Source organism: Salmo trutta, chromosome 33 (assembly GCF_901001165.1).
Source record: "Salmo trutta chromosome 33, fSalTru1.1, whole genome shotgun sequence".
In the NCBI taxonomy this organism is placed as follows: domain Eukaryota; kingdom Metazoa; phylum Chordata; class Actinopteri; order Salmoniformes; family Salmonidae; genus Salmo; species Salmo trutta.
In genome coordinates this window covers 33,665,613-33,690,601 of record NC_042989.1, presented here as the reverse complement: position 1 = coordinate 33,690,601, position 24,989 = coordinate 33,665,613, and the positions used below count along the sequence as shown (strand labels likewise).

At 42.4% G+C, this 24,989-nt stretch overlaps 1 protein-coding gene across 6 annotated transcripts in view; it reads left to right on the top strand.

Moving 5' to 3' along the window:
• Positions 1–24,989, top strand: part of LOC115172876 (leucine zipper protein 1) — a 63,639-nt gene that overhangs the window by 18,616 nt on the left and 20,034 nt on the right. For 2 of the 6 annotated variants that reach the window (XM_029730697.1, XM_029730696.1), the window contains exon 2: positions 2,879–2,969. The exons of 2 other annotated variants lie outside the window; for them this stretch is intronic. The gene's annotated coding sequence lies outside the window, so the exon portion shown is untranslated. Of the gene's footprint in view, positions 1–496; positions 716–2,878; positions 2,970–22,880; positions 23,456–24,989 lie in introns of those variants that run through there. 2 more of the 6 variants (XM_029730698.1, XM_029730701.1) reach the window with 2 other exon arrangements.

The window sequence follows — 24,989 nt, the reverse complement described above, 5'->3', positions numbered from 1 at the left end:
GACACTGCTTGACACTCTCTGGCCTGGTAGCCAGAAGGTGTTTAGATTGTCTGTCTGGAAGTGAGGCGTCAATTTACACGAAGTGGCTGGCTTTCCCTTTGTATTCCGTCTACAGTCCCTACAAGTTGTTCAGGTTTTGAGTGAAATAAAGGATCTCGCGGCCTCCTTCTGGTGGGGCATATGACTGCTCTATCAACACTATACAACATTCCTGTGCACCGTCCCTATCTGATGGAATGTGAGTATGAGTGGGTGGCATTGCACTTGCGGTTTGTTAGTTGCCTGAAATTGAAAAATATATTTGGTGTTCTATTCTTTTCTTTGTTGTTTTCCGCTTCCCTCCCTTCACCCCCCTCCCCCTTCCACCCTTCCCTCTCTTCGCCCCCTTCCACCCTTCGCCCCACCCTTCCCTCCCTTCTCCACCCTTCCCTCCCTTCGCTTCTCTCCCTTTGCCTCCCTTCCCTCCTTTCGCCCCCCCATCCCCCTTCCACCCTTCCCTTCCTTCGCCCCCCTCTGGGCATCCTGTTCAGCATGTTTAATTTGGGCATTCCTTTCCTTTGCTCGCAGACAAAACAATCCAAGAACTCTCAGAGCGAACCACAGCCCCCTCCTTATCCACTTCCCTGCTAATCACTCACAGGAAATGGGCTCCCATGCAAACTAGCTCCAGCGCAGAAAGAACCCTGCGTGTATTTTAATGCCCTGAAATGTTGCGGTAAGGAAATTGAACATGAGCTCTCCCCCCGCTCACTTTCTTTCTCCCTTGCTCTCTGTGTCGTTACATAGCTGTCTGGCTTTCAACCCTGTCTTTATATACATTTTTCCCCCATATTGTTTTGACTGATCAAGCCTTTTTCTCCATCTATTTCTTGTCTCTAAATGAAATGAGTGCTTTGGTACTTAGCTGTTTCAGTCATTTGTGCAACCTGAAAGGATAGTTTGCATACTCCGCGAAGCAATTACGGATCAAGTGCCCATGTCAGTGTTAATTGTAGCTGAAACCTCTGCTTCACAGGTTCAATCCTCTGCCTTTCTGATATCCTATCACTGTTACCATCACTCCATACTGCAGGCCCTCCATAACATACCCCGACTGGCATGTAGAACGCAACTTCTGTTACATCTGTCATGGGCTGATTACTTTGGACTCCAGAGATCTGCCCTTTACCAGTAAGAAAAAGAGGGTACTGATCCAGAAAGATTTGATCACATGATATCAACAAATATGTCTCCTGGTTTAAGCTAAAACTGTACAGTGTCAGATGACCAATGAACTAGGAGAGGTCATTTTATAATGGCCACCCACAAACTACATGAGAAGATGTATTCGTTGTTACGTGTAAATTCTTTGTGATTTGCTGCTCTGTACTCGGAACACAATACGACGAGATTAGAAACCAGCTTGCTCTGAGGGAGGTAGGGGTAGCAGGGTTTGCACGTTTGGTAGTTATTGGTACCAGCCATGACAATATTTGGGTCAAATCTCTCCCCAAAGGACTCACGCCAGGTGGGTCAGAGGGTCTGGCTGGTTTGATGTGCACGGAGAAGTGTGTGTGTGGGAAAGACGAGGTGCTTAGAAATATACACACCGGTAGAGTGCTTTATCAGCCTGGATTTGACTTGAGTCAGAGGCCAAATGTTGATAAGTTCTTCAAGGCGGCTCAATGTTGTTTATTAAAGGTCCCAAAATGGGGTGATTGTAGCTCTCTGCTTCGTGCCGTACTTTGCCCCCTTGCGTAATCATAGAAAGGGAACATTTTGTAAGAAATGTGGTGTACTTTCTGAAGCTGTCTTTCCGCTAGTGGTCGTAGTTTAAATTGTAAACAGCATGATAATACTCCCTTCTATTCAACTGACGTAGAGGGAGGATCCATGTCTGAGTGTAAAGGTAGCAAGGCCTGTTGAGCCCCACAACTTGGAGTCAACGTTGAGACAACGCTGTGTGGTCATTTGTGTGTTTGCTGGGCTCCTTGTGACAAACTGACCTGATGCGTCACCTTACAGTTAAACAGAATGTCCAGTATGCGTGCCATTATTCAGCAGATCTGTTTGTTTATTCAATGACTACTGTGTGAGAGCTCATGAATGTACCATGAGCTGCCCAATACTAAGGGTTTATCCTTGAATTAGCAACATCCTTGTAGTGAAGGGTGTACTGGAATAGTCCTACTGCAGGCACGGTGGGGGTTTACATTAAATACGTATGTCTGCAGTTACCAGTGTGGCGGGGGGGGTCCTGTTATTTCAGTCTCTCTTTTGTCTGTCTGTGAGAACTTGTGTTCCTTCAATCTTTCCTCTCTTCTCCATAACATATTTTCCTTTTCTATGTCACTAAAGGGATGTTTCCCCCCTCTTCCCCACTTGAAAATCCATACCAAACATATAGTCTTAACGGTGGATTCTTTGTGCTTAATGAAACATATGGAATGCTACTGCACAAAAACGGTTCATGTGTCAGAAGAAAGAAAAGAAAATCTCCTGGTCTTCTGTGGCAACCCATGTTTGAGAGGAGAAGTAGTGCTCGACGTCGGGCCAGAATGGAATGAATGGAGCACTGTTGTTGAGCCAGGCCAGCCAAAAACGATTGTCTGGTCATGCATGAGACAATTGCTGAGCAACGAAATGTGGCACATATCTGACTGACTTCTCAGTCCTCAGACCACCTCAAGTCAATGGCTGCATTTGCACAGGCAGCGCAATGCTGATCATTTGCCCAGATCAATTGGGCTACCTGTGTAAACACAGGTAAGATGCCTTCGTATGAACGCATCTTTTTACACTGATCCCATTGTCAGTTGACTACCAAGCGCAACAATGGTGAAAGGATGCTATGAATCATTACTAACTCATATTATGGTTTGCCCTGTGTGTCCCTCAGGTTATAGGGTTTGTGGATAGAGCTTCATGGTGAAACCACCTGGAGACAGAGGCCTTGTTTACCAGCTTCTTAGCACCCAAATAAGCAGCAGGTAAATTGTCTGTGTCAAGACTGTGTACACTTAAGATTACAGTATCTACATCCTAGTTCCTGTATTTGTTCAGTGTGTGTGTTTGTCAAGACTGTCTTTCGTACCCTTACCGGATCTACATCTGTAGAGATTGTATTTTTGTGTGCGTGTGCGCACTGTAGCCAAATGTTTGTGTATTGGCACTCCTGTGCCCATATGTGTGCGGCAATTAGTTTTTTTTTGTCCAGCTGGTCAGTTGGAAGAGGAAACGCAGTGTGAATTTGGTAGGAAGGTTCCGGATTCCAAGGCCGGTTCTTACCTCTGAACCCTTTGTAAGCCTGTTTCCTAGCGGGCCTGGGCAGTGTTGCACTAAAGCCAGCGTTGTGCTTCCTTCCCTATACCCTTAGGTCAGCGAGGAGTGGCACACATACACACGCAGTGCAGGGTTTCCAGGTCAAAAGCGCATAGCCCAAAACCCACAAGGCCTGAAAACTGTTGCAACATTTATCCAATCCTGTTCTCATAACTTTATCGAGCTAATTAAGAAGCAAAATTTGGTTTTCCATCAAAATTAATAATTATTACGAGCTACAATAAATAAATCCCTTTTGCCCTTGTACATAATTCTAGATAAATCTGACAGGAGGGTTTGTGATGAAAGTTGGACAGAAGATCTCAATCTCTGTGCAAGAAACACTTGGACGAACTTAAAAAACGAATGTTAGGAGGTTTTGTGGCAAGTTTGCCGTTATGTGTCAGATGTTAAGACTACAAAGTACAAACTGTTATAAATGGCCTATTTGCCAGATTGACTTTTAATAGGCTACTAAATCTGGGTTTATGATTGTAATTAAACGTTGCCATGGTTTGCTTAGCTAGATGCAGGTAGCCTATGTATATTTTTTGTTTATTTATTTAAAAAACACAACTGTTAATGTTATGCCATGTATGTTTTTTCTGAAAAAAGTGGCCTATCTAATTTCAGATAGCTTAGTCTAGGTAAGATGTAGTAGGTAAGCTGAATGACTAGGCAGCTTGCTTAGTTCAAATTGGTAGACAAATTTATTTCACATGATTAAGCGAGGCGATTTCGAGGTAAGAAGTGCTTGTGTTTCCCAATAGCCTGCTGGAATAGGATACTGAGGATTGGGATGTAATTTCAGTCACTGAATTATATATTAATATGTACAGTACCATTTTTCAAGGCTTTTTCTTAATTATTTTACTGTTTTCTACATTTTAGAATAATAGTGACGACGTCAAAGCTATGAAATAACACATGGACTCATGTAGTAATGAAAAAAGTGTTAAACAAATCAAAATATATTTTAAATGTGAGATTCTTCAAAATAGCCACTATTTGCCTTGATGACAGCTTTTCACACTCTTGGCATTCTCTCAACCAGATTCATGAGGTAGTCACCTGGAATGCATTTAAATTAACAAGTGTTCCTTGTTAAAAGTTGATTTGTGGAATTTCTTTCCTCTTTAATGCTTTTTAACCAATCAGTTGTGACAAGGTTGGTGTGGTACACAGAAGTTAGCCCTATTTGGTAAAAGACCAAGTCCATATTATGGCAAGAACAGCTCAAATAAGCAAAGAGGAATGACAGTCCATTACTTTAAGACAGGAAGGTCAGTCAATCTGGAAAATTTCAAGAACTTTGTAAGTTTCTTCACGGGCAGTTGCAAAAACCATCAAGGGCTATGATGAAACTGGCTCTCATGAGCACCACCACAGGAAAGGAAGACCCAGAGTTACCTCTGCTGTAGAGGATAAGTTCATTAGAGTTAACTGCACCTCAGATTGCAGCACAAATAAATGTTTCACAGAGCAACAGACACATCAACTGTTCAGAGGAGACTGCGTGAATCACGTCTTCATGGTCGAATTGCTGCAAAGAAACCACTACTAAAGGACACCAATAAGAAGAGGAGACTGGCTTGGGCCAAGAAACACGAGCAATGAAAATTAGACCGGTGGAAATCTGTCCTTTTGGTCTGAGTCCAAATTTGAGATGTTTGGTTCCAACCGCCGTGTCTTTGTGAGACGCAGAGTAGGTGAACAGATGATCTCTGCATGTGTGGTTCCCACCGTAAAGCATGGAGGAGGTGTGATGGTGTGGGGGTGATTTGCTGTCTGTGATTCATTTAGTATTCAATGCACACTTAAACAGCATGGCTACCACAGCATTCTGCAGTGATATCCCATCTGGTTTGTGCTTAGTGGGAGTGTCATTTGTTTTTCAACAGGACAATGACCCAACACACCTCCAGGCTGTGTAAGGGAAATTTGACCAAGAAGGAGAGTGATGGATTGCTGCATCACATGACCTGGCCTCCACAATCACCCAACCTCAACCCAATTGAGATGGTTTGGGATGAGTTGGGCCGCACAGTGAAGGAAAAGCAGCCAACAGGTGCTCAGCATATGTGGGAACTCCAAGACTGTTGGAAAAGCATTCCAGGTGAAGCTGGTTGAGAGAATGCCAAGCATTTGAAAAGCTGTCAAGGCAAAGGGTGGCTACTTTGAAGAATCTCCCATATAAAATGTATTTTGATTTTAACTTTTTTTTGTTGGTTACTACATGATTTCATATGTGTTATTTCATGGTTTTTATGTCTTCACTGTTATTCTACAATGTAGAAAATGGCAACCCTGGTGCAGTGGCACACAGACACAGAAGCTCACACACGAAGTGCCAGTTCACACGGATGCCCTCAATAACACCCTCCCAGTAATGTGCTCTCTCCGTAAAACTTACTCAGCACTGGGAAAAGCCACAGAAAATGTGTCACTGACTGTCCAAGTCAAGTCTACTCAGGCTGCGGGCACCGTCTGCTTTAGCATGCTAATAACTTTGGATAGTATCTATGAACACTTATCTATGGAGATTGGTACATTTAAGCAATTTAGCAAGAAGGGGTGTGGTATATGGCCAATATAGCACAGATTAGGACTGATAAAAATACCTGTGATGTACGGTCTGATATAACACTGCTGTCAGCCAATCGGCATTCACGGCTCGACCCACCTGGTTTATAAAATCAAGTATCCAAAGGAGACTGTTTAATCCCATAGAGGCTTGATGAATTGCTTCCCATTCGGTTGTATTCTTTCTTCTAATGTAAATTATAACATGGTCAATGTGGGTCGTTGTCATGGTAAAGGACGTCGACTGCGTATTGTTGTAAATACTGCATATACAGAAGTTTAAGAAGAGACTGTATGAATATGATATGCTGTATCATATCTCCCAGTGGTAGTGGCTAGAACTACTGTATCCATTCCAAACATACAGCTACTGTCACTCTGACAGTAATGAGTCAATCAACAACCCAGACATTTTATCGGTCTTTCTGTCTCTGTAGACTCAAGTAGCAGGCACATACACTGTAAGATGAATCCTCCACCTCCTCACTCTCTGTATAGTTCCACCCCTGTCCTCTGTTTATCTCCATGGGTTTATTCCTTTGTGTCTTTTTAAATACCGCTGCATTATAAGGTAAGGGGAGGGGGAATGAGGCACCAGTCTCTGCTCTGTGACAGAGCCACGCTGGCCGGTGTGATGTCTATTCCCCTGACTGCAGGCTGGATGCACCTCCATCCACCACCCAACCTCTTCTGTTTATTCTAAACAACATCACATTACTCCTGCTCTGTTTCTCTCTCTCTTATCACTTCTACTGCCTCTTTTTCTCCTCTGCCTCACTTTCTCCATTTCTCTTTATTTCTCTCCTTCCCCCTCTCTCTCTAGCCTATGATGATGATGATGATGATGATGATGATGATGATATGTGCTGCATTCCTGCTGCATTGTTCCGGTCTGGCAAAGTCCTGCTCAGCATTCTGTGGGCTCACTCCCCATCGCTTTGTAGCTCTTTCTCTCTTTCTCATACCCTGTCTTTCTCATACCCTGTCTTTCTCATACCCTGTCTTTCTCATACCCTGTCTGTCTCATACCCTGTCTCTCTCATACCCTGTCTTTTTCATACCCTGTCTCTCTCACTTAGTTACTCATCCCTCTGTCAGCCTCTCACACAAGAGATGCAGTGATTCTGAAGCTCCCACAGTGCCGTCTTGCAGCCGCTGTGGGTATCTAATGCCAACACTCGCTGCCAGGCTGTGCCAACGGGAGAGGGCTGGCATCCAGACGGACTGATGGGAGGGAGGGAGAGAGAGAGAGGATATGTTAATCAATCTTTGAAGTATCTTTGACTAGTGCCCGAGGGCATCTGTTCTGGCTGTTGCTGACACACGAGAGCACACACACTCAGACATGCATACTTACCATCTACTTGAGAGACACACACACACACACACACACACACCGTCTCAACAGTTGTGCACTGTACTACACTCATATGACATGCCCCACAAATGTTCCATCAGAATTCAATCTGGGCCTTGGTCCCAATAGCCATTTCACTGGGCTCTTACTAGCAGGGGTGGGAAATGCAAGTCCCCGGGGGTCTGATTGGTGTCACAGTTTTTCCCCAGCTAACACACCTGACTCCAATAATCATCTAATCATGATCTTCAGTTTAGAATGAAATTTAATCAGCTGTGTTTTGCTAGGTATGGAGAAAGTGTGCCCCCAATCAGGCCCCTGAGGACTGGAGTTACCCACCCCTTTTAGAGGGTCCTCTCACTGTCCTATTGTATTGTCCCTGACTCATGTATTGTGCTGTAACCTTGAACTGGTGGAGTGCTTTTGGGCATTGGTGCCAGTGTGCATACCCTCCCTGTTTTTTCTGACCTTGAAAGTGGATGGTAGTCAATAGAGGAGAGAGCAGAGATAATTCTTGGAATTAGAAAACCAATGGAACGTCTCAGTTTAAGGAATGTATTTATTTGACAGGGACAGTAGACATTCCTCAACAGCATTTCAGTCTTCGCATTAAGTCCAGGATACTAAGTACCAGTTAGTATTGTTATAGCCCACTTAAGTTTTTTTTTTTTTCTTTTTACAATTGGAGTTAATGTTTTATGTGAAAATGCTTGTGTATTTCATTATAGTGGATTTATGTTCCATCTTGTAAGAGACGTGTAATTTTGGAGCTGTGTGTTTTAGTCTGATTCTATGAGACCTAATGGTATGGAGCTGTGTGTTAGGTTTCATAGAATCAGACTAGATACTAACACACAGCTCCATACCATTAGGTCTCATAGAATCAGACTAGATACTAACACACAGCTCTAAACCATTAGGTCTCATAGAATCAGACTAGATACTAACACACAGCTCTAAACCATTAGGTGTCATAGAATCAGACTAGATACTAACACACAGCTCTAAACCATTAGGTCTCATAGAATCAGACTAGATACTAACACACAGCTCTAAACCATTAGGTCTCATAGAATCAGACTAGATACTAACACACAGCTCTAAACCATTAGGTCTCATAGAATCAGACTAGATACTAACACACAGCTCTAAACCATTAGGTCTCATAGAATCAGACTAGATACTAACACACAGCTCTAAACCATTAGGTCTCATAGAATCAGACTAGATACTAACACACAGCTCTAAACCATTAGGTCTCATAGAATCAGACTAGATACTAACACACAGCTCTAAACCATTAGGTCTCATAGAATCAGACTAGATACTAATGGTATGGATGAGTTTCAGTGCATGCTGTAGCTTGGAGCTTGGCATGTTCATGTATGTGTGTTAATGGTTGTCGGGCAGTCTGTGTGGGGGTAGAGACTGAGTCATAGTTCTAGAGTCTGGGGGGGTAGAGACTGAGTCATAGTTCTAGAGAGTCTGTTCTACCCCTCACAGACTCTAGAGACTGAGTTATACAGTAGTTCTAGAGAAGGGGGAGAGAGAGAGGGGAAGTGCTCCCGATTGCTTGCTGCTGACCAAAGTAAACAGTAGGTTGCCAGTTGGAGTGGGACACAGTGTCTCTCTGTGTGTTTGTTCACGAACGATCATGTGAGTGTATTAGATTGTACATTATATACAGTCTGTTCCAAGCATCTGTACAATGTGCTCAGACAAGTAGCCAAATGTAAGTGATGCAGGACAGGAACATGCTCGGTCTCCCTCCCTCTGCCCATCTGTTCCCACTCAGTGAACCTGCCTGTTGCCTAAGCTCTTCTCTTTCCTTTTATCTGCCCAAGGCTGCCTGTTTCTGATGACATCATTACTTAGTGAAGGGGAGGGGCGGGACTCACAATGGCTGGCCCATGTCCTCTAAATACTAGTTTCACAACAGGACTTCCCTCTGATCAACACACACACGCACCTACATTCCCAACACTTCCATTTATTTTTATTTCACTTTTTATTTAACTAGGCAAGTAAGTTAAGAACAAATTCTTATATACAAAGACGGCCTACCCCGGCCAAACCCGGACGACGCTGGGCCAATTGTGCGCCGCCCTATGGGCGAGTAATAAAAGGTATATCTTTATTACTCAGATCATCCTCATTTGTTACAAAGGCAACACACACACAGGAGCCCTCCTCTAACGAATCATCAGCTATAATATGAATGGTCATCACACTTCTTCCTTCTCGTAATCGATGACCACGTTTATGTGCACATACTTTCCATTATTATTCAGGATACTCAACTGTTCTGTGTTTGAGTTAAGGCGTGAACATCATGTCCTGTTTACAATAACCTGAAAAAGCTTTTATCCCGGTTATGAGAAATCCGGATAAGATGCCTGGGATATGCTGATCTTAGACAGGATACTGTGGCAGGTAAACATCCTATCCCGTTTATTGTTGTTTTTCACGGTCTGCTCAGGCTCAGTTTCGCATATCATGGGTGTTGTGTGCCGTGTTCATCTGATTGTCAAATAAATCATTTTAAAAAGTAGGCTACGTGAGCAGTTCCATCATTTATTTTCTTGATACTCCATACAGGCTACTTTCACCTGTAAACTTTCTGCTTATAATTTCCGACATTTGGTAGACTATTTGTTTGTCAACTATAGTTATATACATGCAGCTTCTCTTCTGTCATAACTTGTTGTCCCAGAAGACTAACTAAAGTAGTGCCCACCAGAATAGTGTCTTACATTGATAGAATGAATTAGCAATGTAGTTACAACTATTAAAGTTGTCTGTTTTTTTATTTAGAGACCGGGGAGAGAACTCTAACTCCAAAACTGTTTGACCGGTTTTAAGGAAATGAAAAGCTGAGAATTATGAAACGTTTCTGATAAGACGACTTGGACTTGGGTGCATATTTTATGTGGTTGAAATACTGCCTGCTCAGCATCTGCTTGCGTCAGTGTCAAAGATAACACATTGCACTAGGGTTGGGTGCTATTGAGTTTCATATCATACCGTTTTTCTCTCATCTTGGGATTTACGGTATTACCGGTTTAGTACACAAGCGGCGTGAAAAAACAGAAAAAAGCCCCTTGTGTGCCGATTTACCAGAATTCTAACAAAATTAGCACAAGTAATAGCACATTTTTAATGGAAACTGCTAGCTAAATATGCTAAAACGCACAAACGAAAATAAACAAATTGCAAAGACAGGCATTCCAGCTCATGAAGTTATACATATAGAGTACCAGTCAAACGTTTGGATACACCTACTCATTCAAGGGTTTTTCTTTATTTTTACTATTTTCTACATTGTAGAATAATAGTGAAGACCATCAAACTATGAAATGACACAAATGGAATCATGTAGTAACCAAAAAAGTGTTAAACAAATCAAAATATAATTTATATTTTAGATTATTCAAAGTAGCCACCCTTTTGCCTTGATGACAGCTTTACACTCTTGGCATTCTCTCAACCAGCTTCACCTGGAATGCTTTTCCAACAGTCTTGATGCAGTTCCCACATATGCTGAGCACTTGTTGGCTGCTTTTCCTTCACTCTGCAGTCCAACTCATCCCAAACCATCTCAATTGGGTTGAGGTCGGGTGATTGTGGGGTCCAGGTCATCTGATGCAGCACTCCATCACTCTTCTTGGTCAAATAGCCCTTACACAGCCTGGAGGTGTGTTGTCATTGTCCTGTTGAAAAACTAATGGTAGTCCCACCAAGCGCAAATCAAATGGGATGACGAATCGCTGCAGAATTCTGTGGTAGCCATACTGGTTAAGTGGGCCTTGAATTAGAAATAAATCACCGACAGTGTCACCAGCAAAGCACCATCACACCACCACCTCCCTGCTTCACGGTGGGAACCACACATGTGGAGATAATCTGTTCACCTACTCTGCGTCTCACAAAGACATGGCGATTGTAACCAAAAATCTCAGTTGTACTCATCAGGCCAAAGGACAGATTTCCACCGGTCTAATGTCCATTACTCCTGTTTCTTGGCCCAAGCAAGTCTCTTCTTCTTATTGGTGTCCTTTTAGTAGTGGTTTCTTTGCAGCAATTTGACCACAAAGGCCTAATTCATGCAGTCTCCTCTGAACAGTTTATGTTGATGTGTCTGTTACTCTGTGAAGCATTTATTTGGGCTCCAATCTCTAATGAACTTATCATCTGCAGCAGAGGTAGCTTTGGGTCTTCCTTTCCTGTGGCGGTCCTCATGAGAGCCAATATCATCATAGTGCTTGATGGTTTTTGCGACTGCACCTGAAGAAACTTTCAAAGTTCTTGAAATGTTCCTTATTGACTGACCTTCATGTCTTAAAGTAATGATAGACTGTTTCTCTTTTCTTATTTGAGCTGTTCTTGCCATAATATGGACTTGGTCTTTTACCAAATAGGGCTATCTTCTGTATACCACCCTACCTTGTCTCAACACAACTGATTTGGCTTAAACGCATTAAGAAGGAAATTCCACAAATCCACTTTTAACAAGGCACACCTGTTAATTGAAATGCATTCCAGGTGACTACCTCATGAAGCTGGTTGAGAGAATGTCAAATGTGCAAAGCTGTCATCAAGATAAATGGTGGCTACTTTGAAGAATCTCAAATTTAAAATGTATTTTGATTTAACACTTTTTCGTTACTACAGGATTCCATATGTGTTGATGTCTTCATTGTAGAATAACAATGTAGAAAATAGTAAAAATAAAGAAAAACCCTTGAATGAATAGGTGTGTCCAAACCTTTAACTGGTACTGTATATAGAGTGCATTCAGAAAGTATTCAGACACCTTCACCTTTTCTTCATTTTGTTACATTACAGCCTTATTCTAAAATGGATTTACTTTTTTTTTTATCCTCAATCGACACCCAATACCCCATAATGACAAAGCAAAGACAGGTTTTTAGACATTTTTGCAAATGTTTTAAAACAAACTTATGACATTTTACATAAGCGTTCAGACTTTTTACTCAGTACTTTGTTGAAGCACCTAAGGCTGTGATTACAGCCTAGAGTCTTCTTGGGAATGACGTTACAAGTTTGGCACACCTGTAATTGGGGAGTTTCTCCCATTCATCTCTGCATATCCTCTCAAGCTATGTCAGGTTGGATGGGGAGCGTCGCTGCACAGCTATTTTCAGGTCTCTCCAGAGATGTTCAAGTCCGGGCTCTGACTGGGCCACTCAAGGACATTACAATTCCGAAGCCACTCCTGCTTTGTCTTGGCTGTGTGCTTAGGGTCATTGTCCTGTTGGAAGGTGAACCTTCACCCCAGTCTGAGGTCCTGAGCTCTCTGGAGCAGGTTTTCATCAAGGATATTTCTGTACTTTGCTCTGTCCATCTTTCCCTCTCCTGACTAGTCTCCCAGTTCCTGCCACTGAAAAATGTGATGCCGCCATCACCATGCTTCACCATTGGGATGGTATTTGCCAAGTGATGAGCGGTGCCAGGTTTCCTCCAGATGTGACGCTTGGCATTCAGGCCTGAGTTCAATCTTGGTTTCATCAGACCAGAGAATCTTGTTTCTCATGGTCAGAGTCCTTTAGGTGCCTTTTTGACCATCTCCAAGCAGGCTATCTTGTCTTTTTTTACTGAGTAATGGCTTCCGTCTGACCCCTCTACCATAAAGGCCTGATTGGTAGAGTGCTTCAGAGATGGTTTTCTTTCTGGAAGGTTCTCTCATCTCCACAGAGGAACTCTGGAGCTCTGGCAGAGTAACCATCGGGTTCTTGGTCACCTCCCTGACCAAGGCCCTTCTCCCCCGATTGCTCAGTTTGGCCGGGCGGCCAGCTCTAGGAAGATTCTTGGTGGTCTTCCATTTAAGAATGATGGAGGCCACTGTGTCCTTGGGGACCTTCAATGCTGCAGAAATTGTTGGTACCCTTCCCTAGATTTGTGCCTCGACACGTGGACTCCCAAGTTATAGAAACATCAAAAGGATGATCAATGGAAACAGGATGCACCTGAACTAAATTTCAAGTCTCATAGCAAAGGGTCTGAATACTTATGTAAATAAGGTATTTCTGTTTAAAAAATATATTTTTACATTTGCAAAAATTCTTAATACCAGTTTTCGCTTTGTCATTATGGGGTATCATTTGAACATAAAAGTAGTTTAATTCATTTTAGAATAAGGCTGTAATGTAACAAAGTGTGTTTGTGGGAGGGGGTCTTAATACTTTCCCGAATGCACTGTACAGTAGGTAGGAGCTTAATGTTATTTTTGGTGAGTTTTGACATTTACTATCAAAATGTAAGTGAGACATTGTGCAAATGAACAACATTTTGACGCATGCTTCTCTTAAGGAAGAATAGTACTGACTCTGGAGCAGCACGTGTACACGCTGTGCCTGTTTGGAGTCTGAAGACTCTATAGGGCAACAAGCCTGCCTGCTCTGCTCGGGGGAAGCTGTAGCCTACAGATAACTCATCCAAAGAGCTTTGACTTCTCAAACATGGCAGAAAGTTAACATAATGCCCCGTCACCTTATTAATTCAGCCACTTACTTAGATAACTAGCAATTTCATTTACTTGTGTGGCTGCTAGCCAAAGAGCGTTGCACTTCTATTTTCAGCTGAATGTGCTGCACTAATGTATTTTCTGTGTAGGAAAACTATATTTGCACATCCCTGATCACTCTATTGAATAAAATACTTGACATTCAATATAAAATGTAACCGGAGTCAATACACAACTGGACTCACCTGCTCCCGCTTTCTCACGTTGCGCCATTTATAAACAAACATGAGACTGGCTCAGCTGTCTTGGGGAACTACAGTAAGCTTCATAATGTAAAATGTGACAGGTGAAATGAAGAACACGATCTGCTTTGTCTGATAACGTATTGCACAAGTTAACTGCAGGTATAAACTTAACCTCTCTAGGGTATGTGGGACGAAATCGTCCCACCTACTCAACAGCCAGTGGAATCCCGTGGCGTGATATTCAAATACCTTAGAAATGCTATTACTTCAATTTCTCAAACATAGGACTATTTTACACCATTTTAAAGACAAGACTCTCGTTAATCTAACCACACTGTCCGATTTCAAAAAGGCTTTACAACGAAAGCAAAACATTAGATTATGTCAGCAGAGTACCCAGCCAGGAATAATCAGACACCCATTTTTCAAGCTAGCATATAATGTCACAAAACCCAGAAGACAGCTAAATGCAGCACTAACCTTTGATCTTCATCAGATGACACACCTAGGACATTATGTTATACAATACATGCATGTTTTGTTCAATCAAGTTCATATTTATATCAAAAAACAGCTTTTTACATTAGTATGTGACGTTCAGAACTAGCATACCCCCCGTAAACTTCCGGTGAATTTACAAAAAATTTACTAAATTACTCACGATAAACGTTCACAAAAAGCATAACAATTATTTTAAGAATTATAGATACAGAACTCCTCTATGCACTCGATATGTCCGATTTTAAAATAGCTTTTTGGTGAAAGCACATTTTGCAATATTCTAAGTACATAGCCCAGCCATCACGGGCTAGCTATTTAGACACCCAGCAAGTTTAGCCTTCACCAAAATCAGATTTACTATAACAAAAATGTTATTACCTTTCCTGTTCTTCGTCAGAATGCACTCCCAGGACTTCTACTTCAATAACAAATGTTGGTTTGGTCCCAAATAATCCATCGTTATATCCAAACAGCGGTGTTTTGTTCGTGCGTTCTAGACACTATCCGAAATGGTAAATCAGGGTTACGAGCATGGCGCATTTCGTGACAAAAAAATTCTAAATATGCCATTACCGTACTTCGAAGCATGTCAACCGCTGTTTAAAATCAATTTTTATGCAATTTATCTCGTAAAAAAGCGATAATATTCCGACCGGGAATCTGCGTTTCGGTAAATAGAGGGAAAAAAAGAAAGACGGGGCGGCCAGTGCACGAGCCTAAGCCCTTTGTCCTCTGATCGGCCACTTGACAAAGGCGATAATGTGCTTCAGCCTGGGGCTGCAATGACGACATTCTGTTTTTTCCCGGGCTCTGAGAGCCTATGGGAGCCGTGGGAAGTGTCACGTTACCGCAGAGATCCTTTGTTTTGGAAAGAGATGTCAAAGAAAGCCAATAAATGGTCAGACAGGCCACTTCCTGTAAAGGAATCTCTCAGGTTTTTGCCTGCCATATGAGTTCTGTTATACTCACAGACACCATTCAAACAGTTTTAGAAAGTTTAGGGTGTTTTCTATCCATATCTAATAAGTATATGCATATTCTAGTTACTGGGTAGGAGTGGTAACCAGATTAAATCGGGAACGTTTTTTATCCGGCGGTGTAAATACTGCCCCCTAACCCTAACAGGTTAAAGTAGATACAAATATAAAAATATATTGAAAAACTTAAAAAAAAAAAAAAATTGTTTCAACCTTATTGACGTTTTTGAAAAACCATCCCTTGGCTATTTCCAAATACCCCGGTGTACAGTATAGAACTCACAACTTCATTACACACGCATTTGTATTTTTTCAAGAGATGCTGAAAGAAAGAAATCATATTTTTCCACTCCTGTTCCCAAGAAAAAATGAACGTTTGTAAAATTCTACTGCAAGAAATACATCATTCTGCAGGAGTTCATATTACATTATGCTACAAGGTGAGAGGTTATAGGCCTACAGTCAGTGTCCATATTTTAGTTACTATTCCATTTAACCCATATGAACTTAAATGACGAATGTTATGTTTTCATGGATACAGGGAAACTCGTGAGCGGGATATCAAAGATGCATGTAAACATCGTTTCCCGAAATTAGACCTTAAGCGCGATATGAGCTACTATCCAGAATACTGTGCACGTGTAAACATGGTCAATGTGTCTGTCCATGACTCCAACCTGAGGACAAGGGCCTAGTAATTGTGTGGTTTTTAAGTTGTCTTTCACTGGCCCTTCAGCCCCAGATGGTGTCAGAGTTGTAGAGTTGGGCAATATCTCAAGAGACACTAACGCCATGTCACCCTGCAGCACTGTGAATAAGTCTAGGATTTATTCAGATTTAAGCACGGACCCTTACTGCACCCCAGACAGTGTGCTGGTACGTACAGTTTGTCCTATCCCACGTACTAACTAATTAAGTGTTTACTTTGTTAATATTACACTAAAGGGCTGACGCTCAAGTCACTCACTCCAGTTGCTGTTAGTTTTTCAGCCCAATTCCACCTGACAGTTTAAGTTTTTCGAGCGCCTTGGCTGTCATTTCAGACATGGTTAAAGTATGGGGGAACAAATATTTTGAATTGCAGCTGCGAGGCCCTGGGAAACGGTGGCCATTGTTGTCGCTGGAGGAAGCTGTGAACACATCCTATTAGAGACTACAGCCATGACGGCTCGTACGGACCGCATGTCGCCTGCAGACGCTCACAAGCGGCTGGGACTGGCGTGCGAACAGGAGGAGTGGTGGTCGTGTCAGTGGTATTCATATCCTCCTCATTTGATCAAGATCAGATCTCCATATCTCTTCCCAGTGTTTTCCCTAAGGACATGGAGTAGCCAGCCAAATAGTCTACTCTGTTTTTGCCACAATAAATTAAGTTAAAAAATCTAGTGTACTCTTTCAATTTTAGTTTGTGGCAAAAACCTAAGAAAAAAGTTTGTTCTGTCAAGTAAACATTGATTCCCTGATGAGACACTATATATAGAATTGCAGGAAAATGGTTTTAGAAATGCAAACATTTTCGTTAGCTTCAATCTGTTTTATTTTATCATTTTGGAGCGGAATGAGGCGCTCCACTACCTATTGATCAGCAGACAAAAAGCAGCAGTAGCCTACCAGTATGCAAATTATGGAGCCACATGAACTGCTCGCTCACCGATGCGGTTGCCGACATTGACCTCAAAGATCCGTTCAACCCATGACGAGTCACTTTAGCGGTCACTGGCAAGTCGTGACAGGAGCTTAGGAAAATACAAACGAGATCTTTGGTTGTCCCGACGCGATACCATGGATGTATAACTACGTTGTAAGATTTATGAATGACAAAGGGATAGGAGATTGACTTTATTCCGTCATTTCGACACCTTTTTATGAACTTGTCAACACTTGCTGTTCGGTCGTCAGGCTATTTACTGTGCTTTGACTGCGCCCCAACTCCTTGGCTGGCTATATGAAACATGTGAATGAAAATAAATGAATGTGCCACAAAACAAAAATTATTATATGGATTTCAACTCATCGTTACCACTTACAGGATATGACAAAGAATCATCATGCTCTCCCTCCGCCGTGAAAATAAATTTGACTGCAGCCAACCACAGCGCACACAAATAACATGGGTACCGGGAGGCGGGACAGAGTGTCGACTGACAAACCAGCAGTTTCCTTGTCATTGCTTGTTTTTAGACTGACAGGTGCCTTTCCTATCACGAGAAGATGCATATCTTAGCGGGAGAAAGCTACAGACTTCTCACTAGCGGATTGACACTGAAATGAAAACAAGCCTAGGAAAAGGCACTTAGCCTCTCTGGGCCAGTGGGACGTTTGCGTCCCACCTAGTCAACAGCCAGTGGAATCGCGTAGCGCGAAATACAAATACCTCATAAATGCTATAACTTCAATTTCTCAAACATATGACTATTTTACACCATTTTATAGATACACCTCTCCCGAATCGAACCAGGAGAGGTTCAGCAAAAGCAAAACATTAGATTATGTTAGGAGAGTACCAGGCCAAAAATAATCACACTGCCATTTTCAAAGCAACTAGCATGCAACACAAATACCCAAAACACAGCTAAATGCAGTACTAACCTTTGACAATCTTCATCAGATGACACTCCTAGGACATCATGTTACACAATACATGCATTTTTTTGTTCGATAAAATTCATATTTGTATATAAAAACAGCAATTTACATAGGCGCGTGACGTTCAGAAAATATTTTCCCTCAAATGCTTCCGGTGAACCAGCGCTACAATTTACAAAATTACTATTCGAAAACATTTTAAAAATGTAATATTGTCATTCAAAGAATTATAGATTAACATCTCGTGAATGCAACCGCATTGCCAGATTTAAAAATAACTTTACTGGGAAATCACACTATGCAATAAACAAGATGCTATGCTCAGAAAAATAGGCTAGGCGATACAGGTTAGCGCCATCTTGGAACCATCTAAAATCAAATATATACTATTGTAAATATTCCCTTACCTTTGATTATCTTCATCAGAAGGCACTTCCAGGAATCCCAGGTCCACAACAAATTTAGTTTTGTTTGAAAAAGTTAATAATTTATGTCCCAATAGCTCCTTCTTGTTAGCGCGTTCCGAAGGCTACTCATAATGTATGAGGCGCGCCGGACTTGTCGTCACGAATGTGCAATTTTTTATTTATTTACGTTCGTTCAAACATGTCAAACGTTGTATAACATAAATCTTTAGGGCCTTTTTCAATCAGAGCTTCAATAATATTCAAGGCGGACGATTGCATTGTCTTACTAAACGTTTCGGAACAAAAGGGTACCCATGGGCGCCCGCGTCATAGTAGTAATGGCCCTCCCCCTGTGACCAACTTTCCAAGCCTCTCTTTCGGTCAGTTTCTACCATAGAAGACTCAAACCACTTTGTAAAGACTGTTGACATCAAGTGGAAGCCTTAGGAAGTGCTAAATGAATCCTAACTCGCGGTGTGTTACATAGGCAAAGTGTTGAAGGTGATTCCACAAATCAGATTTCCACTTCCTGCATGGAGTCTTCTCAGGTTTTGCCCTGCCATATGAGTTCTGTTATACTCACAGACACCATTCAAACAGTTTTAGAAATGTTTGTGTTTTCTATCCATATCTACTAATTTTATGCATATTGTAGTTACTGGGCAGGAGTAGTAACCAGATTAAATCGGGTACGTTTTTTATCTGGCCGTGCAAATACTGCCCCCTAGCCCCAACAAGTTAGAGAAAACAACACTTTCTTCCTCTATGGTCTTCTACTGTCAGAGGGCTAGCTAGCAACAGGATAATGTTTTGGTTCTGTCTTTTGATGGCTAATATTGTTTCTGTTCAGTTGCCAGCCGTGCTGCTAGGGACTCTGAGTTATATTGGTGCTGTTTAAAGTCATGACCTTAATCAGGTCGTACATTTCGGATGGACAGAATAATCTCTGGCATGAAAGCTGACGTGGCTCTTGTTATAAATCCCCCGTAAACCCCCTCTCCAAAGCTCCCCTGTACATACACTCTCTGTTTTCATCTCTCTTTTGCTCCATTTCTTACCCGCCTCTGTCGCTCACTCTCCTGCTTTTACTCACTGTCTGTCTCTGTGAGTGATATGCTGCTGGCAGATGGAGGCAGTGCCTGGGTGTATCTGTGCCTGGGCCTTGGCCATAGACATGGAACACAGCAGGGAGGCTGCATACCCAGATTTATGTGGGACCCAGAAAAGGCTCTGTTTTGCTGGGGAGGTTTTGGAGGGGAGTGATGAGCCTGGGGCAAATACATTTCATCCCTGATCATTATAACCATGTAAGGACTTCACCAGGCTGTTTTTGTGTCTTTTTATTAAATTCATTTTTATTTCTTTGATTCTGCATTGGTCTGTAGCACGGACGGACCTGTGACGATGTGAAAGGAGAACTTATTTTGTACTTTTTCCCCCTGAAAAGGCAAAGCGAATACTGTAACTAAGGCTGGCACAATTATTGTGTAATCGCGTAAACAATAATTATGGACTATAACCGGGAACATAAAACAATCCTCTTAATGCATTTGTTTTAGTAGAAGAGGGATTGAACTTTATATTCAAGTAGATATAGTTTACCCATTGGCAGTTTTTCACTTCTATATGAAGTGGGTAAATTTGATCATTTTATGGGCAGAACGTGCATGGTCAGGAGGAGAAGCTTAAAACCATTCATTTCTGAGACCGGTGTGTCACTAAAGTTGTGTTGGATTCATTAGGTATGTCATAGCTCAAAACATGTTTTTACAATTAATAACCGTGGCTATTTTCATGACAATTAATCATTACCTAAAATTCCATAATCATTACAGCCCTAACTGCAACATTGCAGTTTTAACAATTGCTGACATTGCGCAATCAATATTGTTAAGGGACGTGTCCACTCTTGTCTCCCCTACAGGCTGTTATCAAGTCTTGATGTTACCAGGAAGGAAAGAAGTAAACATGGTTGATTTGTCATTGATTTTCAGGTCCATCAAGTTTGTTTTATTCTGTCGGTTGGTCCGTACTTTAGTTAACCTGGCATATAACCAGGGACAGAAAAACATAGTTAAGTATTTGGCTCATTCACAGAAACATTTTGGATTTCCAATAGGGTACGAGAAAGCCACAAAGACTTGACAGAAAGCTTGCAATTAAACACCTGAGTTGGTATTGATGTCAACCCAGAAAGGGGCATCTGCTTTGTCGCCATGTTGCTATGTGGTCAGACTAAATTTACTTAAGTATCAACAAATTCTTGAGCGACATTTTGTTTACACAGTATTACACCACATTTCTTTACTCATACTAAGCAGTCATTTCTCCCATTTCTCAAGAAGGAAAGCAAAGAACATGTATTTAGTTTTTGTTGTCCAATTTCAGTTCCCTTTTATGAACTGCTACTACAGGCTTTCAGTTTGAGTTGTGGCTCTATTGAAACGTCAAACTTCCTTTCATTTATTTAACATTTTTTTGCCACAAAAAAAGAAAGCAAGGAAAAGTGACATGACAGGAAACGACACAACCGAACATTATAGGATGGTTTTCTTTCTTGGAAAAACAAAAAAATGCAGCACAGGCATCAGGTTGCCGCCATCTTGTGGCTTCCACTGGCCTGCCAGTATCCAGCAGCAAAACTGAGGACAGCCAAGAGTCCCACAGTTTGAGTCCTCAGTGTCTTAGCTAATATTACAGACACAGACAGACCATCTAAAGATGAGGTTGAAGCCATTGTCATTGGCTAGGGGCACCGAGCCGTCGGAATAAGAACCCGAGTCTAGACTTCCAAATAAGGTTGCAATATTCAAGAAACTTTCAATAAATTCCCTGGTTTGCCCGAAATCCTGGTTGGAGGATTCCCGGAATCAGGAGGGAATAAGCAGGGAATCTGGATCCTCCAACCAGGATTTGTAGAAAACCAAGGAATTTATTGAAAGTTCCTGGAATTCTGCAACCCTACTTCCGAAGTAACTTCAAGTGCAGGAGAAAGCTGTCCTTTTTTTCTCTCTTTCTATTCTTCCCTCTTTCATGGAGGGAACAGAATGTACTGGGATCTGCAGGCAGGAAGAGTAGCTAAGGCCCTAATGATATGGTGCATGATTGTAACCTTGGTACAGCACAGCGGCCCACTTTAGTTTACCGGTGGCTGGGAGTGCTTTCACTTCCAAAACGCTTTGGCGTCGTTGGCGGCAGTACCCGATCTGGCCCCTCTCTCTCACTCGTCTCTCACTACTTCTCTCACTTTGTTTCTCTGTCCCTTTCCTGGTCTTGATGACGCTCTCTTGCTCCTCCAGTTTTGGTTTCTTGTGTGTTTTCTACTCCCCACTTCTATCTTTTATAATCTCTTTGTCCTGTTCCCTCACGCTTGTTTTCACTTTTGGGTGTAAGCAGCCGCCTCTGATTCCAAAGGTAGCATGTTCAAATCCAGCATATAGAAAGTTAACCATTTTGGAGTTAACTCCAGATTTTTAAGGTTAGGCATTAATGCCCAAACATGAACTTAAACACTTTGAAATTTGGAATAAATTTAACGTTTTGAGAAACATGGATGAACATCTCATTTTGATCTGAGACTGTGAGAGCTTGTAGTGGAGAGTCAGTGCATATGGTCAGTCCAGTTCAAGTGTTCAGCAGTCTTGTAGATACCAACAGGCTCGGAGACAGTTTCTATCAGACCTCATGCTCCGATACCATCTGCCCGACAGTAAGGGAGTAAACAAATAAAATAAAACATTTGGTCAAACATATTTAGCAGATGTTATTGCGTGTGTAGCAAAATGCTTGTGGCTGGGTTGTGTAGGTTCCTTGATGATGCTGAGACGGTCTTGTATTGGTTAGAAAATTGCCCTAGTGATGTACTGGGCCATCTTCACCACCCGCTGAAGGGCTTTTTGGCAGTTGCTCGGTGCCCCCTTCCCCCTAGCTCCCATGCCGTGACCTTATTCATCTCAATGACAGTAATTAGAGTTAAAAAGGAGGTGAGGTGATAAGTTATGCACTGCCCCTCCCAGATTTTAGGAAATGGAGGGAGCCTAAGCGGGAGCTGAGTACAGGTGACCCATTTTCAACTTTTTTCCTTTTTCCTCTGTTGTTCACGGTGCAGAGTACAGTAGAGAAGCAAGTTCTGGACATGGTTTTTCTAGAAGGGTTGTGAGAATGGATGCACTTGTCGATACATTGACCGGAAATGACTGTCAATCAAATGCCCGGCACAGTAAGGATGCTCGTTCTGTCTGTCCCTCACAGGCTCCCATCCCTCTTGCTGCAGTGCTTTGGTTGGTTCAACACAGACACATTTGTGAGGAATGTGTTCAGGAATACTGGCATTTGTCGCTGCCCCCCTCCAGGTTTTTCATAATCGACAAACAAAGCAAAGCTTTCTTGGAAATGAAATGGGGTGTTCCTTTGTCTCACCACCACCTCCTTCCAAACCTGTTCTTGCCCAAACAACTCCACACCTGTGGAATTGTGCAAAGATAATGAAGACACTTTTTGTGATAACATTCGAGCAATCATTCAGAATGCTTGGCATTTGGCACAGGCATCAAGAGAAGCCAACATATGAAAGGGTGTAGCTCCTCTCGTTCCTCGTGGGTACCCAGGGGTGTGCAGTCTTGTGGTTTCACGTTGTGCCTGAGACTCATTCCTTTGCCCCTCCATTGGACTGGCATGATGCAGCTAATGAGGCCATGGCTCTGAGCGTAGGTATGTTGATTGCCTTGGCAGAGGTCGCCGTGCCAGAGTCGCTTTGCACGCACTGCTGGTTCTGAAGTCTTTCCCTGGCATGGTTGGCATGCGTGTCTAAGAGAGGAGGCAGGGACCGACCTGGCACCGCGATGGGGGGGGGGCGCGCGCGCGCACAACTGCCAAGATGGGAGTCCGGCCCCTGGGGCCATTTGGACCAGGCCTGGACCGAGATCGGAGTACTTTCATCTGTCCTGACCTGAGAGACTTGACTTTATGAGAGATGCTCAAGAGGGAATGGCATCAGTGAATACCAGAATTAACAGGTAATGTTAAATGAGAGTAAATGTGTTTTATTTCGTAAGGTGTTTTGGCACAGGACAGGCAGTTCTCGGAACCCTTGCTAATACATTGTGCCTTATTTTCAATTTGAAAGCTAAAATGATTTTATAGACTCCCAACAATCCCTAAAAGATTACAAAACAGCCAGACCTCATGAAAGAGGAGAATAATTAAACCTCGGTAGCGAAATGCTTTGATTTTAAAATGTGATGTTTTATGAAATAATCATTGCCATATTTACACTATGGGAATGTTGGAACAAGCCGTTTAATGAAATGTGGGCGGAGTGGTTGTGGAGCATTACACAAAATGAAAAAAAAAAATTGGTCTCTGTTGAAATGGGCCTTTTTTAATAAGTTTTACAGTAGGCCAACATTCAAAAGACAGATGGAAGGATTCAAGTTAGGCCTAAGAGTGTTACTCCTAAGGGTTATTGTAGTGCGATGACTAGTTTGTTGGATAAAAGGCATTCACGGGTTTTCGTCATTGACCTTGTGGGATTCACAAACTCAATCCCTCTAGTATTCATTTTTCTGTACTACCAAGTTCAGCCCTCTTATTTTGACGTATCACTTTCCTTCTCCTGGCTCCCTTACTGTTAGGAACAGCTGTGCTTTTAGAAAGGCTAATTGAATCGGGAGGAGGGGGCGCAAAGGAAAGGTATGGATGTGGGTTCTGTGGAGTCGATAAGTGATTGTGTGCGCAGATGACGTCCGCTCCTAGTTCGATATTCCCAGTGGGGGAGGGGAGGTGGTTTTAGACAAGCACCTGAGTCATGCATAGGAGGAAAGCATCAACGATTAGATTTATACAAGACGTGCTGCCTGACAAGCTGGTTCTTTGTGTTAATGTCCCACATTACCATCATCAGAGAGGGTTACCATTACCAGGTGCCTGTACCAGGTGCCACCAGGGGGTTACCAGGTGCCTGTTCAGTAGTTTTGTGTAGGTTTCATATTCCTATTTCATATAAACAGTGCTGTTGTAAATGGTAATAGGTTGAGGACTTATGTCCCCATTTTATAGTTTGAACATCCAATAGAAAAGGACGCCTGCTGATATTCCTGGTCTGCCTGTGAAATATGGACTGTTTTTATCTACGTTGTCCTAATCGTGAGTGGTGTGTAGCAATGCCCTATGGCCGTTGCTGTCAGCAGAAACGCCAGTGAGAAATCCATGCTGGGACATTGGAGGCAGCAGGATGCAAGAAGGTGGGAGTAGTGTTCTTTTGAATGCTACCATCCAGTCTCCAGTGTCCTTAAGAGAAGGCAAGGTGAAATGTATCCTCGTAGAATTGCAGATTTTTAACTTCCATGGTCTGTCAGTTTGGTTGTCGTGATCTTGTTAATCTTCAGTCTAGGTTACTGTGTACATTTGACTATATGAGCACCTGCATGTGTGTACGTGCAGAATTACGTTGCTGCTCTTCTCACCCATCTGCTGGTCCTTTGCGTTATGTTGTGTATTTGCCTGGGCCCAGCTCTTCTCATGGTTTGTGTTGCAGTAATCGGGCGTAAC